This window comes from Strigops habroptila, chromosome 3 (genome assembly GCF_004027225.2).
Source record: "Strigops habroptila isolate Jane chromosome 3, bStrHab1.2.pri, whole genome shotgun sequence".
In the NCBI taxonomy this organism is placed as follows: Eukaryota; Metazoa; Chordata; class Aves; order Psittaciformes; family Psittacidae; genus Strigops; species Strigops habroptila.
The window spans coordinates 80755931-80774342 of NC_044279.2; the positions used below are offsets into that span (position 1 = coordinate 80755931).

Consider the following 18412-nt stretch of genomic DNA (forward strand, 5'->3'; position numbering starts at 1 on the left):
GGTGGCTATATGAGAGATCTGACTGGTGGATCAACTTAATTTTGTTTTACTGGATTAGCTTGTCACTGCTGGTGGAAAGTGCTAAGACTGTGTTTTCTAGAATAGTTAGACTCTTCAATTTCTGTTCCAAATCAGTAAAAATCAAAGTAAATTCCTTCACCTGGGTTGGGGCAGTCCCAGGCACAGCTACAAGTTGGGCAGAGAAGTGATTCAGAGCAGCCCTGTGGAGAAGGACTTGGAGGTGTTGGTTGATGAGAAACTGAACATAAGCCAGCAGTGTGCGCTCGCAGCCCAGAAAGCCAACCGTATGCTGGGCTGCATCGAAAGGAGCATGACCAGCAGGTCAAAGGAGGTGATCCTGCCCCTCTACTCTGCTCTCCTGAGACCCCACTTGGAGCACTATGTACAGTTCTGGTGTTCTCAACATAAGAAGGACATGGAGCTGTTGTAACAAGTCCAGAGGAGGCCACGAGGATAATCAGGGGGCTGGAGCACCTCCTGTATGAAGACAGCCTGGGAAAGTTGGGGCTGTTCAGCCTGGAGAAGAGAAGCTGCGTGGAGACCTCAGAGCAGCCTTCCAGTATCTGAAGGGGGCCTATAAGGATGCTGGAGAGGGACTCTTCATTAGGGACTGTAGTGGTGGGACAAGGGGTGATGGGTTTAAACTTGAACAGGGGAAGTTCAGGTTAGATATAAGGAAGAAGTTCTTTACTGTGAGGGTGGTGAGGCACTGGGACAGGTTGCCCAAAGAAGTGGTAAATGCTCCATCCCTGGTGGTGTTCAAGGCCAGGTTGGACAGAGCCTTGGGTGATACGTCTAGCGTGAGGCATCCCTGCCCATGGCAGGGGGGTTAGAACTGTACGATCTTAAGGTCCTTTCCAACCCAAACCATCCTATAATTCCTTTTTGCTTTGGCAAGAGAGTCCTCTCCATTTTTTGCTAGTTGTTAACAATCCGCATTCTAAGCTAGAGGGTTAAGAAAGAGATGTTTTAACTTAAGTCCTTTTAACAACCCATTTTATGGCTATAATCTCTGAAAATGCAAGTTAAATTAAAATATTCAAGGAGTGCATACTTGCTGTCAATTCCTGCAAAGCAGGCAAGTAAAAAAGCTGGTAGAAGTTTTTGCAGCTGGAAGCAAAGCTGACTGAAAGCCTAAACCAGTTTTTGACAGCAGTAGCTTTCATTTCAGATTATTCATTTAGTCCTTCTCAACATTCAGTACTGAAAAACTGGTAGCTGAAAAAGCAGACCAACTTGCTTTCTCTTTCTGAACACATAAAAAGAACGAGGTATTATCATACATAAGAGCTACAGTTTCTGTATCTTTAAAGATTTTGGTCATCAGAAATGTTCAGCTCATTAACTACAAGTAATGCTGCCACTGTTAAATAAATCCATTTAAAATGAAAACTATGGTTTGGCAGTTCTCCTAGTTCCTTATCCATACAGCACACTCGACATCGTACTGTGTAAGAGTGTATTATTTGAAATGTTGTACTGTGGCTTTTGATTGAATTCCAATTTCTATCAAAATTCAGTTACCATGAATGAAATTAAAAAAAGAAGGGGGGGAAGGGGGCTTCCTGACACAGTAAAAACAACTAAAGATGACTAAGTGTATAAACATAGATTCTCTTCTGGCCTGACAAAAATATGCATTAAACATCTATGGAAGGAATCTGAATGAAGAATGCAAAAGCAATGCAGAGTTAAAATCCATTAATTATTCAAAGTTTTTTGCTTTTGATTTAAGTTGTGAGTGAAGTTGGTGGTTTAAATAGCTGTGGTTTAAATCAATCTGCATTGACCCAGCCTTATTAGAAAAGCCTTTTTGAGAACATAGGCCACTTCAAAAGGTTCCTAGTAGGAATAGCAGAATGTTCCTTTTCCACATCTAGGTAAGAGTGGTGAGATCTCTCTCCAGCTGTCATTGCTGCAATCCATGTGCTGTTCAGAGTAAGCAAAGCTAGACTTTGTGTCTAGAGTGCAGATCTGTGAGTCTTTTTAACATATATTATTTTATGCTCTTGTGTTTTTTGATACTTAGTTTACAGGCTCATTCAAACTGTCAATGCAGGCAGATTACACTGCACAGATTTACAGTCAGCAACTAGAGCTTTATTATGAATTCTACAGAACTAGTTAAAGGAAGCTCAAGTTTCACATGTAATAACAGGATATTCTGACTGCATGAAAAGGTAACCAATCCCAGCATATGGGTTGAATGACACATCCCTCTGAAACAAGTAGAACTGCTTTTCTCAGTTTGTTTAAACACTGCCATTCTTACAGATTTGGACGTTTTATGCGTGGCTTAAGCTTACACGTGTGGCTCCTGGAAGCTCTTCTTTATGTCTTCTGCCTTTTATGCATGACAGATTATGAACTCTTCATGGGCTGTATAAGCCATTAGACTGATTGTTACGTGAGTGGCAGACCTGTGTCTGTGTGCCCTTGCAGGAAGAACAAGTTGTTTAGTTGGTGGGCCTTAGAGTTTAGCTCAAAATGTATCAGCTTGTGCCTTTAGCTACAGAGAGCCTCAATTTAGCTTCAAGTGAGTTTCTTCTGCTTCAACCAAAGTATGATCATGATGTGGAGATGGTTTTCATAGGCTAATAGGAACCTCATGAAGTTCAACAGGGAGAAGTGCAAAGTTCTGCATTTGAGGAGGAACAACCCCATTCACCGGTACATGCCGAGGACTGTCTGGCTAGAAAGGAGCTTGACAGAAAAGGACCTGGGAATCTCGGTAGACACCAGGTTGAACAGGACCCAGCAATGTGCCTTTGCTGCAAAGAGGGCTAATGGTACCCTGGGCTGCTTTAGGAGGAGTTTTGCCAGCAGATCAAGGAAAGGTGACCCTTCCCCTTTATTCAGCACTGGTGAGGCTACACCTAGAGTTCTGGGGTTTTCAGTACAAGAGAGACATGGACATACTAGAGAGAGTCAAATGAAGAACCACTAAGATGATGAAGCATCTCACATAAGGAAAGGCTTGGAGAAGAGCTTGGAGAAGAGAAGGCTCAGGGGTATAATCAATGTATGTAAATACCTGAAGAGAGGGTGCAAAGAAGACCGAGCCAAGCTCTTTTCAGTGGTGCTCTGTGACAGTACAATAGGCAATGGGCAAAAAAATAACATCAGGAAACACTTTTTCACTGTGAGTGTGGCCAAGCACTGGACAAGTTGTCCAGAGAGGAGTCTCCATCCTTGGAGATACTCAAAAGCTGCCTGGACATGGTTCTGAGCAACTGACTCTAGGTGGCACTGCCTGAGCAGTGGGGTTGGACTAGATCACTTCCAGAGGTCCCTTCCAATCTCAACTGTTCTGTTATTCTGTGATTCATCTTTGTGCTTTGTTGAGTATGTTGTCTGTGCATAATCATAGATAATTCTCAGGTTTATATGTAGTAAACGAGCAGTCTCAGTAGAGCCTAAGGTCTGTCCAGATAGGCTGTAATGCACACAGGCTGATGACTTGGCAAACCCATGAGGAAAGGACATTCCGGGTATACTAGGCTTAGAAGGAATACTAGGAAGGCAGGCCAGAGACAAAATTATGAGAGGATAAAGATGAGCAAACCTCTGACTCTGGAAATTGCCACACCTGAATTTGTGCTATGCAAGTCAATCACTAACAGCATAGAATGGTATAGACTCTAAGACATTGAGTGCTCAAAAACTGATGTTGACAGCTCTATTGTCTTTTGTTATGTAGAGCTGTATAAACAAATACATTTCTACGTAGTAGGTGTTATGAGTTGTCACCTTCCAGAGAATCCACTAGTTCTGTTACATGCACACTGAGGCAGACAATAAAGACAAGCATACTTCCTTCACAGCGATAAACTATGCTATTTTTTGTAAAAGACTAGCTGGTTTTGGAAACTGTGTACGTTGCTGAACTGTTCCATGCAGTGGAGTGAGATGTTTGTTATTATTACTGTGAGGATGTTGAGGCACTGGAACAGGTTGCCCAGAGAAGTGGTAAATGCTCCATCCCTGGTGGTGTTCAAGGCCAGGTTGGACAGGGCCTTGGGCAACCCATGGCAGGGGGGTTGGAAGTAGATGATCTTAAGGTCCTTTCCAACCGTAACCATTCTATGATTCTGTGATGTCTTTGGCTTTAGTCCTTGAGTCAGCTCCCTCTTGAAGGCAATCCTGTCCTAAATTTAGAAGTTTAGCTTCAGGGTAGTGAGGCTTTTTACTGAGGAATAATTTGAAAAGATGTGTATTTCTCTAAATCATGGATATAATTTTTGTAACCAAGTAGTTCCATTTGAGTCTCATTATTAGAGTATGACAGTATAAAGTCATATTTGCCATTAGCAGATGTGAGTCTAGTCTATTCCATAGGTTTGACAACTAAGGCACTTGACGTTGGTAGAAACTGAAGTAATGTAACATTGCAGTTGTACTTGTAGATGTAAAGAATGGCTACTGGATAGTCTTTTGTTAGGTTCTTGCCAGTTAATTTTTTTTCATAACAAAGTTGGATGAGATATCAGGAAGGTCAATGAATCTTTGTTTGGGATAAATATATTTAAAATAGGGGTTCATAAGTCATTGTCTGTGACCTTAATTCATTAGTTTTCTTCTCAGTGGTTAACCATTAACTATTTCTGACACCAGGATAAAAGTGCATCAGGTAGCTGCACTGTAATCAGTGCATCAGGTAGTGCATTAGTAATAGATGAGCCAAAGAGTTTATTGGAGATTATGGTCTGGACTTGTTAAAAGAGCAGCCTACTCTGTACCTAAAATGTTTGGTTTCTTGATAAATTACTTACAGGTGACCTGCAGAAATGGGAGGGAAAAACTGTTCAAGGGGCAGTTAACTTGTGAGTAAAGAATTAGAGGTAGGGAAGTGGGAGTTATTTTTAGGCAGCGCTTGGAGGATTTAGTTCCTTCCATCTGTTAAGTTTTTGAGTCAAGTGTGTGTCCATAAACCAACCAAATAGAACCTGGCATAAGAAAAAATCAAACTTAGTCTGTTTACTTTTCAAGATGACCTTTGAAGCTAACTTTCACTGTATATCAAGACTAGCTCAAAATGGTTGTCTATTTTGGATATCTGCATAGTGCAATGGATGAAATTCCTAAGTCTTGTGTTTTTTCAGTAGAACATCATTTACATTTTAGTGAGTTCTGCAGGAACAGAAATAAAACTTAAGATGTGACTCAATAGCGGACACAGACTCTGCTTCCCTTAGAGAAAGCCTGCAGAATGAACTCTAACTTTTATTATATGTCCAAGAATCCACACAAGAGCAAGTTATTCTACATACCATCTAAAAGGGCAAACATTAAAAAAACATTAGTTCACAAAGAATCAGAAGCCCAAGAATCCAGTTATGAGTCACAAATCTATAGGAATCCAAGTTTCATTACATCTTCTGTGGCAGAATAAGGCCACAGTCAAATAAGTATGAGTTGTTAAGGATGTATTTTCCTCCTGTGAGCTAAAATAAATATATTGATCTGAAGAACTGTTGGGGTTTTTAGCATGTGGAAAGAATCAGACATAGGAAATATTACCTTGATTCAGTGTTGGCATGGAACTCTTGAGCCTTTAAGAGTCGTCTTGCTGCATTATACCCAGATGAATCCCATGGACACAGATTTTTGTTCCTTACAGAATTTGAACACTGCCTTTCTTTTGCTGTGTGCATATTATGTAGGTAGATAGTGATTTTCTCAAATAGTGGTGCTGCTGCTAATATCAGTGTGTTATTAACAGTAGCTAAGCCTTTTAAGCATTAAAATAAGCCCAAGAGGCAGGACATTGCATTTTACCTTTCATTTCTGATATTTGTACATTTATTTTGGCTTTACATGTGTGAAAGTGGCAGAGCAGAAATAATCTGCAACATTTTGTAATGAAGTGTCTCTTTTGCTATCTTCATTGGTGGCTGGAAGGGCTTTTTTAACTACAGTCACATTATGAAACCAAAATAATTTTGAGTGCAAAGCCATAGTCAAGTGAGTATGAGTTGTTGAGGATATAGTTCCCTGAACATAGATACCTCTAGTTAATTTATTTATTGCTCTTTCTGGTAACAAGAAAGCATTCAGAACACTTTGTAACTCTTGTCAACAAAAGTTACAGGAAATCGGTTTATGCTACTGCTGCTCATTAGGTAATCACCTTCTGTGGTGATTATTGAATTTTATTTGAGTTGCAAAATAAAACACACTTAATTCTCTCAGTCTGGCTGGTGTAAAAGCTCCATAACTATTTTGACCTGTGCAGAAGTAGATACAAAGAAATCTGGAGAGTGTACAGTGGGATCGAAGTGTCTTCTGTAATTCCCAGTACTTCCCAGCTGTGACCACTGCAGTCTTGTCAGCATGTTCAAATGTAATGCTGTCAAACCAGCAGCTTTTGTCTTTATTGAGCTTGCATAGTGGACAGAGAGGCTCATTGAAAGAGCGGGGAGAATGAGCCAACAGCAGCCTCTCTTAGTTTTCCTTACTTCTGGTAATATTTTCTGTGAACCTAATCCAGCCTTCAGAAACAGACCATATGGGAAGTCTGTGGAGAACTTGCAGAAATGAAATAATTCTTTGTGTTACAATGGGAATCAAGACCTGTAACTTTACCTGACAGATTGTACAGCAAGTTATTTTTGTTTAAGATGTTTTTGAGAATGTAAATTTCTGTCAGTCTAGTGTTTTCCTGGACATTGCATTTATCTTTCGGAAGACTAAAATACAATTTGACTCCAATGAGAAGCCCTTCTTGCTCCTTCGTGCTAGATTCAGTTAGATTGTTAAAAGCACAGAAAACAAAGAATGCCTGCCATCTAAAATATTTCATCTATTGGTTGTGCGAACAGACTGAACATGTAGTAGGGAAAGGACAATCTAAAACACAGATAAGCCAGCCACTCCTTGCACTTTCCCCTGAGTATCAAGGACATCAGGTGTCACTGTCATACACACTGCTTGCAGAATCCTTTCATGTTAGTATTTTATCAGTTGTGAATCCTTAAGGCCTTGGATTGTTCTTTGCTGACTCAATTCGTCCTCAGTCTGGCTTGTGGAAAAAAAAAAGAGCTTATCTTCCACTTCTCATATGGCCTTGTTGGTCCTCCTGTTCTAGTAGCTTCCTCTCAACTTTTCTAGGACTTCCCCTTTTAGGTTTACCTCCTTCTATTCTTCTGAAATCATTGCATCACAAGCTGTGCTGTTTGTTTTATTAGCAGTGCCTGTCTGAAGACTAAATGTATACACATCATGAATACTCACTTGTTAGTTACAGTAATTGCAAGAGTTGATAATCATTGCTGAGATTCAGAGTTGGTTCCTAGACACTATTTTGTCCCAGCCTCTTTTTTCCAACATTTCGGATACCAAGACAACATCACAGCTTTTATCTGTGACTTCTTGCCTAGCTTTTCTGTAATGAAGATTGTTTCATCATGGTATATCAAAAAAATACCGTAATGATGATGAGGCAGCCCCATGTCTTTCTCATCCTTTTTGCAGTACTCTCCATTTTACTTCAGTTCTGCCTATTTTAATGTGGTAGAATTGGAACCTTAAGAAGTTTCATGGCACAGTTCTCTTTTATGAACTAATTCCTGAATGTTTTAAGGTTGGTCTTCGCTGATCCTTCCTTCCAGAAATACTAAGGAGTATCTTTAATTATACAGGCAGATATAATGGGAAGATGAATTTGCTTTGATGGTAGTTGGACCATGGAAGTTAATCAATGCTGAGAAGGATCAAACCTGGCCTCAGTACTCCCTTAATGAAAGCATTGTGGCATCTGTTTCTCTGCAGGTTCCTTCTTACAGTGGGTTTGATGGGAACATGTTAAAGCATTCTGGATAGGAATTGGAGTGTTTCTTTTTTCCTTGCTTCCACGATAAGCAGTCCTCACTCTCCTTTCACAGAAGGCAATGAATGCTTTTAAAATGTTTTTTCTTGGAAGCAATGCAAGACTCAAAACCAGTTTGCAGCATGCATCTGTATTTATTAAGTGGTCTGTTGCCCTTGTCCTCTGCTTTGGGATAGCAGAGGTATTTGTCCACCAGTAACTGGCTTGATTTTTATACTGAATTTTCATGTTTCTTCCTGAGCCAGCATGATTACCTGGTTTTTCATTTCCCTAACACGGATCTCTGGACAGAAGGGAAAAGTGAGATTCAGTTAACTGATGAGTCATCTGCCTACTCCCTGATGCTTTTAACTCTCCTCACTGCAGTACATGGCTATTGTCCTATCCTTTTTTATTTATCTGGTCCCTTTATAATTCCAGTCCTTTTTAGCAGTCTCTCTGAAGAGAATCAGGTTCAGCCTTGTAGTATTTCTGGCAAGCTGCAGGTGAAAGGTTTCACTTGCCTCAGCTTTTTAAGTCTTTGAAAATAATGAGATAGAGATGATCCAGGCAATGGATGGATAACACATAACATCTTTTTAATTGAAGTCTTCTTGCCAGAGTATTTAAGAATATGTAGGAGAATTCCCAGTCCACTGGGAGATGTTATTTGCCAGGTAGGAGCATCAGAACAGAACATACTAACAGAAAGAGGTAGGATAGCTTTGAATACTGCCAAAGAAAAATTAAAACTGCACTTAGTCAGTTGCAACAACTTTTTTTTTTCCTGGTAGATCTAATATAGTTGCTAATTATTTTTTTCCTAGTGAATGCTGAGCAAAACCATTCGTCCCTTATTATCATTGCTATTTTTTATCACAAAATACCTAGAAGAGCAGATAGTGCTGAGGGCAGACAACTTGTTTTCCTGCCTTCATTCCTGTTGATGGTTGTGTTTTTGTGTTGTCATGCTAGTTCTATTGAAGGCTTAAACAATACAAGATCATTCATGGGGAACCGGAAGCCATGCTACTAACTGACATAAAATAAGTAAAACTAGAAGTCAGCTTTACTCCTTAGTCAGCTATCAGTGGTGCCAGAAGATGTCATGGATTACAGAGGGGAGTGAATCCCCTGGAGTTCTGTGCTCTTTTGACATACAAATTGATCAAGAGAAAAATGTTTATGGTGGTCCAGCTGACCAGAGTTCAGGAAAAGACTTACTTCACACATATACAGTGATTAGTTTACAAATTACTCCTGTAGGCAGTTTTTTCACACTGATTCCTTTCATCTTTTCTCAGAAGTGTCTCCAACAGCTGAAAGAGAGTGATACGAGTGGATTTGCAGAATGTAGTTTAAGCCCCCGTTAGCATCTTTTGAGCTAATAGAGAACACTAAGTGTTTGAGATGCTGTGTTCTTGGCTATGGCCTATCATATATCTTTGAGAGAGTAATTTAAGTGATGGTAACTTATTTGGGGCTGGAGAAGTCCTCAGTTATTTTAGACAAATTTCAATGACTGTTGCTGACTGTTGCCCCTCTCCTCCCCAGTCCTTGAAACATCTGATGGGTTTCTTTAATTATTAGCATTTTTTTGTTACTACTGCTTTTATTTGGTATTAACAGATAGAGCAGAATTAAGCAGCTGTGATTAAAATAAACAAAGAGGATAAAGAGGCTTCAGGAGAACTGGCTCAGGAAAAGAGACAGATTAATAACATGTGACCAGCAGAGGTGCCTAGATTTCATGAACTTATATACCAGTGAATGCTAAACATAGTAAATGTATGTTTGATGGTGGACTGACCAGAATCTGACAATGCTCCTTGTGGGGCAGAAAGTGTCTGTGAATAAATAGGTAGGGACATACATCTCAGAAGAAAGTACTGCAGATACATGCCCCAGTATTTGTGCAAATACATAACATATGAATTTAGCATATAGTTTTAAATAGCCATACATTTCTGTTTTCAAAAGCCTTTAATGCAGCTGCTCTAAAATTGGAGTAAAGGTGAACTCAACAATATTCTAATTATTCCAACAACTGGAAGAACAAAATTCTGTTCTTATTCTGTTCTGCAGGTCTAATTGGATTTTAATTACTTATTTTTTAATTACTTATATGTAGGGAAAAGACCGAAACTTACATCTTCTGACAACTAGCATTGAAAAGCGTGCATTAAAAGATATCACTGCAATTTTCTGCCTGTTTACAGTTTGAAGTCTGTATAGATACGCTCATTTGCAAGAATTAAAGAGAGACTGAATTTAATCCCCGAATTTGCATTTCATAAAGATATCTTTACAGTTAGGTGTGTTTGGAATATAGGGCTTAATACTCAGAACTGCTTTGTTAGGTAGATGGATTTTCATTCATTATGATGAATTGCTTAGTAATGAGAACATGGTTTAATATAAAGATCATGTATAATGCTTAGTTACTATATTTTAAACTAATAATTGTCATCAAGTCTGTTATCAAGGACAGCGTAACTGCACATTCTAGTAGTATGCATAAGGTTAGTGTTTCTGTAGGAACCCCAAGTCCTTTATGGGCTTTAGAAATTATATAACCTTTACGAATTATATAGCCTTATGAATTATATAACCTTTATGAATTATATGTTAAATACCTATTCAATCAGGTCACTTCTGTAGAGTGACTAGATAATTCCTTCTTCTGTATTAGTTATTCTCCGGATTTTATATATGTTATCTGTGATATTTTGAACTCCATTTGGTCTTTGCATGTTTTTCCATCCAGCAGATGAATGACTAGGGTCCTGCCAGTCCTTCTGATTTCAGGAGTCTCTGTAGTTGATCTGTAATTTTTAATTTTTTATTTTTTTTTTAGAGACCTGATAATGTTTCCAAGTTCTCCCTCCGTTCTCCTCCCTGCCCTTTGAGTTCAACTATGACTTAACTATGTTGTAGACATTTTAATCTTCCTTCGTACATAATTTCTGAATCCCCTTCAAATGTTCAGTCTTATTTCTTGCCTACTGCTTGTTGGGCATTGTGTGTTATATACAAAAAAAAGAAAAAGATAATGCCGACATTAGCACAACTAAATTTGACCTTTCATAGCTGCAGGCAGGGACAGTTTTGTTGTGTTTCCCTTTGTGCATGTCGCTCAAAATAGCTGGGAAGTTTTGTGGGAAGAATTACTGCAGTCCGAAGTAACGTCTTATTTGCTTTGACATTTTGCTTTTTTACATCAACTTTTCCCAAATCATCTTGTAGAAAGTATGTATTTTGGAATATAATTTTGCAGGTATATGTTTCCTTTAAGTTTATCCTTTTTTTCCAGTCTCTCCAAGTCCCTGTCTACTAATACTTTTTTCCACGCTTATGTTTTAACTACTGACAATTTATCACCTAGGAATTTCATGAACAAGATGTTTACCACCAAATAATTAACAACAATCATTAGCAAAACACAGCTGTGCTTGTTTTGGGCACAATCTGTGAGTGACAGCTTATTCTTTACCTGTTCGGGTAGAGATTGGGTACTGGGGAAAACAAAGGGAGTGTGTGTATGCATCGTAGAGAATACAGCTGGAATGTAGTTATTGATTGAGATCTGAAAGTGTATCTTCTTAACAGAGTCACGGAATAGGTGTGGTAGGAAGGAACCTGTTGACATCGTCTGGTGCCCCCCTCCCCTGCTCAAGCAGTGTCAGATAGAACAGATTAGCCTGGACAGTGTTTAGTCAGGTTTTTAATATCCCCACGGATGGAGACTCCACAACCTCTGGGAACGCTACTGCAGAGTTTGACTGCCCTCAGAAGTAAAAAAAAAAAAAAATTAAAAAAAAAAGAAATTTAAAAAAAAAAGCTTTTTCTTGCGTAGAATTTTGTGGTTTAATTTGTACCCATTGGCTCTTGTCATGTCACTGGTCCCTCCTGACAAGAGGTGAGCTCCCTCTTCTTCACTCCCTTTCATCAGGTATTTATACAGATCAATAAACCCCCCCCCGAGCCTTCTCTTCTTGAAGATAAACAGTCTCAGCTCTCTCAGCCTCTTCTTATATGCTCCATTCCCTTATTCAGATTCGCCTATGTCTGTCTTGTATTGGGAAGCGCAGAGCTGAACACAGCACTCCAGTTGTATCCTCACTGGTGCTGAGTAGGGGGAAAGGATCACATCCCTCAAACATGCTGGAAACACTCTTCCTAATGCAGCCCTGGATGCTGTTGGCCTTCTTTGCTATGAGGACGTATTGCTGTGCTTGTGGTCAGCTTGTTGTCCACCAGGACTCCAGACCCTCCACTGCAGAGCTGCTTTCCGGCCTGTAAGCTCCCAGCATGTCCCTGGTGCGTAAGGTTATCCCCCCTGCCCAGATGCAGGACTTTGCATTCCACTTTGTTGAGCTTCATGAGAATTCCTCTCTGCCCAATTCTTCACCCAGTCCAGGTCTCTATGAATGGCCGCTCTGCCATTTGGTGTATTAGCCACCCCTAGTTTATATACAGACTTGCTGAGGGTACACTCTGTCCCATTGTCCGGGTCATTAACAAAGAAGTTTAGCAGTATTGGCCCCTGGAGTACACCACTAGTGACTAGTGTCCAGCTGGACTTTGGGCCACTGATCACAAACCTTTGGGCCCAGCTGTTCAGCCAGTTTTCAGTCTACCTCCCTGTCTACTTATCTAACTTATAGTTTGCCAGCTTGTTAATGAGAGTATTATGGGAGAAAGTTTCAAAAGCCTTACTACAGCAGAGTTAAACAACATGGGCAGCTCTCCCCTCACCCACCAAGCTAGTCACCTCATTTTAGAAGGCATGATTTCCCCTTTGTAGATCCAAGGGGACTACTTCCAATCACCTTCTTGTCCTTCATGTATTAGGAAATGGTTTCCAGGGTAAGTTGCTCCATCACTTTTCCAGTGATTGAAGTGAGGCTGACTGGCATGTGGTTCCCTAGATCTTCCTTCTTGAAGATAGGAGTGACATTTTCTTTTTCTTTCAGTCTTTTCAGTAACCTCTCCCAGTTGCCATGACATTTCAAAAGTAATCAAAAGTGGCCTTGGTATTACATCAGCTGTCTCACTCAGCACTCCTGGGTACCTCCTGTCAGGCTCTATGGACTTAATGAAAGTCCAGTTTGTTTAAGTGCTCCATAGTGTGATGCTTCTCAAGATTTTTCTCTCTGGCCCCAGGGGCCTGGTCTTACCGGTAAAGAATGAGGCAAAGCAGGCATCGAGTACCTCAGCCTTTTCAGTGTCCTTTGTCACAGTGCCCTGTCACATGCTGAAATGAGGGACATTTTCCAGAAACAAGGCTTGGGAGCCTACAGAAAAGTTAAGGTGTGTACAGCAGCTCTTCAAAAGTACCTGGCACATGTGAAGCAGGGCAGTCAGGAGAGGGGAAGATGACGCTTGGATTTCTGGAAGACGACAGGTCAGAAGTTGAAAACCCCCTAGAAACTCCTGGGGACCCCAACCACATTGTTGAGGAAGTGCTGGAAAATGTGCATCCACTCTAATGGAAGAATGCACACGAGCTCCTAGGTCACCTAGAGCGACACAAGCATATTTCTTCTTGGGACAACCAGGGAAGTTTTGCGTACAATGGAGATATCATCAAGGGGTTGAGCTTGCTTGAATTAGTTTGATGTGTTTTTCAGATTTGTGTGCTTTCTCGTCTGAGAACACCTGGAATGTTTTTATTGAATCCATGGTTGTAGTGAAATGTCCCATCTTCTGTCATGGGCCATACAGCAAACCAGAATATTTTGGAAAAACTAAAAGTAATTGAGGAGGACCAAGAAGCAAGATGCACACCACCTAAGAAGAGAAGGATACCTAAAGTCCAGTGATTCATCCTGTTAAGCTTACCGTTGAGAAGAAAATATTCATAGAATCATTAACCTTTGCTGTGTTTAGTGTCCATTTAAAAACCATCTTGGGGTAGGATTCAAGAACACAGAGCCTTATGGTTAAGTTGTAAGTTTTGTTTACAGAATCTGTTTATGAAAACCATTACAGAAGATGCAGGTCTGTATCTTCTGAAAAATATTTGGAGTAGCTCTGGTCATAGGGAAAACTTCATGTTTTACAAAGCACATCACCATCTGGTCATTTTGTACTAGATTGTTAGAATGCAGTTTTAAAAGCAGTTCAAAATTTAATCCATTGTTATGATGATGTAGGAAAACAACGAAGCGGTATCTGCAGGCCTTAGAGCTGCAGTTGTTTCCTCTAGGAAGCAGTATCTGTGGAGTTGTGTTTTAAAAAGGACATGATGATTTCAAGACAGAGAGTGCTGTTTCAAGGATAGCTATACAAGTCAAAAAACTGCATGGTTCTGGTCTGCCAGGAGAATTGCTAGCTGGTACTCTCCAGGCTGGTTATGTGGATGCATATTTACAAGCATGCTCGCTGATTTTAGAGAAACATGGGCCCTAGCGAACCAGTAATGAAGGTAAATGCCTACAAATGCTTCTCTGCTGTAGGGATCTGCAGGGGAGAAAAACCCAGAAGAGCTGCTCAGTGTCCATACTTGCATCTAGTTGAAGTACATGTGTTTCTGCTGGTTTATTTTTATCATGTTGTCAAGTATACTGTACGTGATCATATTAATGGTGGTGATCAAGGCCCCTGCAAAGTGTACTTCTGCTGTCAGGTATCCTGTTTTTATCAGGGAATAGTGATCAGTGCATTTTCGGTCTGGAGACAGGCCAAAGGCAAATTATATAGCCATAGGCAAACTCTTTCCTGTCAACCAGTAGGCAATGGTCTGTCGTATGGCTTTCATATATCATTTAAACAAGCTGCATGTACTCTCGCACACAGCAGCCATTCTCAAAATCAGGTTGCAGTGGTTTCGATGCCGTCTGTTCACCATCCACATACAGGGACATAAAATTTGTATCTTAAAGTTTAAAGTTGAAAGAGTTCTTAGCATAATTGCTGCTAAAAGCATCATTATCTATGAAACCAGTAACAGCCTTGGGAAGCTGTCTCAGAAACAAATTTTTCTCATTGCTGGCATGATTGCTGGCCAGTATGCTGAACTGGTCCACTGGCTATTTAGTATTGGCCATTAAGTGATGCCTCAGCGTGCACCAGATGTGCTCCAGGCACTATCCCACCTTCTTCACAAATAACTAGGCACACATAATAACCAGCTTGCAGGGTTTGCTACCAGGGAGCTCATCAAACAAAAGCTGTCTTTGCTGCATGTCAGCTTAATTTTTACATCCACGTGATTCATCAAAAGCTTGTCTTTAAAGAACAGATCACTGTGGAGAGGTCCCAATAGTTCATACTCTAGGCCATCAGAGCTGAGCATTGCTTGAACCCCTAATTATTGATGTCACCCAACCCGACTGCTTGCTGCTGCTTGGCAGAACAGCCCTGTGGAGAAGTGCTTTGACAGCAACTCAGCTCTAATTGAGAAGCAACTCAATGAAAGCACAGTAGAGTTAGCAGTGGTTGCTCTGGTTTATTAGTTTATCCTCAGTGCAACATCCAACTGGCTGAAAATAGAAGCCAGTGGGTTATTCATGAGAAACATGGACTCACCAGCTCTGAGGCTGGACCTATCAGCTTTTACAATCTTGCAGCAAAGATACAGTAGGGTGCTGTTCAGACCTATGTAATCTTCTCTGTTCCCAGCTATGAAAAAGTCCAGAAGTGCAAACTCCACAAGAGCAGAAGGTGGAGGCACCTCAATAAAAAAGGCTTTTCTCAATGCAGTTGTGTTTGTAGACACAAATCCAGTGACAAATGGACACTGTAGACAAATGGACATCCTGGACACTGTAGACAAATCCAGTTTGGATTTGGTGCATTCTTCTGAGCAGCCGTGATAAAAGCCATCACTTTAAAAACAGATTTTCTTTTCTAGCAGTAGATCAGGACCTCTTTCTCTGGGGTTTTTGTTTCTTTTGCACCATTGGGTCTGGCTTTTTCTTTGTCATCTTCTTCTACTGGTCAGATTGTTGTCTAGCACTCCTTCCTTTTTCTTTTAAAGAGCCAGGGTGGACCTTCCCTCTGGCGGTGTGACATGACTTTGTTTCTTTTAAGGCTTTTTAATTAAATATAGGCAAGTCCCAATCCTGATTTGAAGGAATTTTCAACTTATCCATGACCACCTTGGAAACATGTCCAACCATGTTTTTTGCAATATCTTCAGAAGTACTTTTAGCATATGGCTTAATGATTTCCAGAATCTTTTTCAAAAGCCCTTCTAAACAGGGTATGGAATATACTTCCAACACACAATACACTACAGGAATGCCTTGAAAACCAGGAAGACCATTGCCAGCCTGAGCTTTGTAATAATTCTTGTACAAGAGGGGTCCGTGTCATTTTTTTACAGCTAACATTTTGGCATGGTCTCCTAAAATATCAGAGGCTTCTGGGGCTGAAGAGGCAGGTTCACAATCACCTTCCCAAAGCAAAATGAGACATGCATGTTCTGGTCAGTCTTTATTTCAATGCTGGTTATGTAGATGTGCTGGCAGTTTGCCATTTTTGTATCGGAGCACTTCCTGGTGCAAAGGAAGAAAGCACCTGATCACAGGACTTGCCTGAGAACACATGGCTATGATGGTGTCAAGAAATGGCCAGCAGTCAATCACAGAGCAGTGGCATTTCATCTCCCTGCCATAAAATGGTGATGCCCTGTTGAAATGGTGGCCAAACCAAACTAATGTTCCCTGTGCATGTATGGGGAAAGGCTATCCCCAGGTATCCAGGTATCATGTATTTCTGGGTAAACCTGTAGGAGTGGCTAGTCCTGCTAGCAGATCACAACAGACCATGTGACCTAAAGAGAGAAGTGACATCTGGGGCAAGTAGCCCCTACCTGGTAGGGGGGTAAGATTTCTGGCAGAAGCTGGGAGTAGGACACTTATCACTTCCTATCTTGTATAACATTGAAATTTGTGCTACTCTGGTCTCTGAAGAGATTAAAGTCTGCTCTCATTAAGTCTGGAACTGTGGTCCTGCTTTCTGCTCCCTCCTCATAGGATCCTGAATTCTACTCTGTCACAGTCACTACAGTCAGGCTGCCCCTGATTTTCACAACCCCAACCAGTTCTTCCTTGTTTGGAAGCAGCAGGTCCAACAAAGCACCTCTTCTTACTGACTTCTCAATTGCCTGTGTCAGGAAATTGTTTTTAGTGCATTCCAGAAATCTCTTAAATTGCCTGTGCCCTGGTGTGTTGTCCTTCCAGCAGACATTGTGATGGCTGAAATCCTTCACAAGGACCAAGGCCTGTGAACATGAGGTTTCTTCCAGTTGTATGAAGGCCTCATATACTCATCATGAGGTCATCATGAGGTCTATAGCAGATACCTACTACATCACCTGTATTGGTCTGCCTACTAGTATGACTTGTAACTCTTGACTGATTCCTCACTTATCCCAAGGCAGAGCTCTATGCATTTCCACTGTTCCCTCACATAAGGTGCGACATTCCCTCCTTGTCTTCCCTGCCTAAAGAGCCTGTACCCTTCCATCACAATACTCCAGTTATATGAGTTATCCCACTATCTCTGTGATCGCAGTGATGCCATACCCTTGTAACTGAAATGCCTCCTGTTTGTTCCCTGCGTTGCATGTACTGGCGTACAGGCATTGGAGAGAAACACCCAGGTGTGCTCATTCACCAGCATGGATATAAGAGCTTTCCCCATAAGGCTTCCAAAGGTAATAGATTTGTTGTGTTCATTAGAAATGGCATGGTTTGAGGATTTTTCACAAATAAGGAAGAACGTGGTAGCTGAGAAAATTACAAAATCTTAGAATTGATGCTTGGCAGGAATCTCTGCAAGTCGTACCAAGGGGTAACATTGGTAGGGCTAGGTCAAGTCAGCCACGATTGTCTCTAACAAAGCATTGAAAACCCCCAAGACTAGAGATTTTGACACCTTAGTGGAACTTCTTCTAGTGCAGTACTAATTCTGCAGTGAAAATTTCTCCTAGTGGGAAACATAAACTATCCAAGTTGCCCTCTAAATAACTAAAGAGGAGATTAAGATGTCCTTGACAAACCAAGCAAACCCAGCTCTTAACAACTTCCTTTTGCAAAATGCACCCTTTATTGAAGACTCCAGTGTGACCAGGCGAGAACATCCAAGACAAAGCTTAAGGTGTCTGGCTGCAAATTTACACATTCCAAAACCAGACTAGTAAAAGTTTCAGGATTTAATGCTTCTCATGGTCGCTCTTCCTCTACTAGTCCCACAAAAGATCACAATCTCTGATACCTCATTTCATTTTTTCAGGACCACTCCAGCAGTACTGCTGGGGCATGACTCTAGGAAGAGGATACCTGCTTTCTTGCAGATGACGTAAGGAGGTTCAGCATTTACATAGATTCCAGTTCTGTACTTTTCATTACACACAGGCTGTCATTACAGCTGTTACAGCACTAGACTCAAAGGAGACATTGACATACTTCCTTTTTCTTGCATCAATGTCCAGTTCATAGGAATGTTTAGATGAGTTTAAATTTTTGCCATATTGTTATGGCAGTGGTATTAAGTATTATTAAGTATATTCATCAACTTCCGTACTCTTTTCTCATTTTCTGGTCTATAGCTAAAGAACTTCTCAAATTTGGG

At 40.7% G+C, this 18412-nt stretch overlaps 1 protein-coding gene across 9 annotated transcripts in view; it reads left to right on the plus strand.

Moving 5' to 3' along the window:
- Positions 1 to 18412, plus strand: part of TSPAN9 (tetraspanin 9) — a 167655-nt gene that overhangs the window by 130894 nt on the left and 18349 nt on the right. The window lies entirely within an intron of this gene.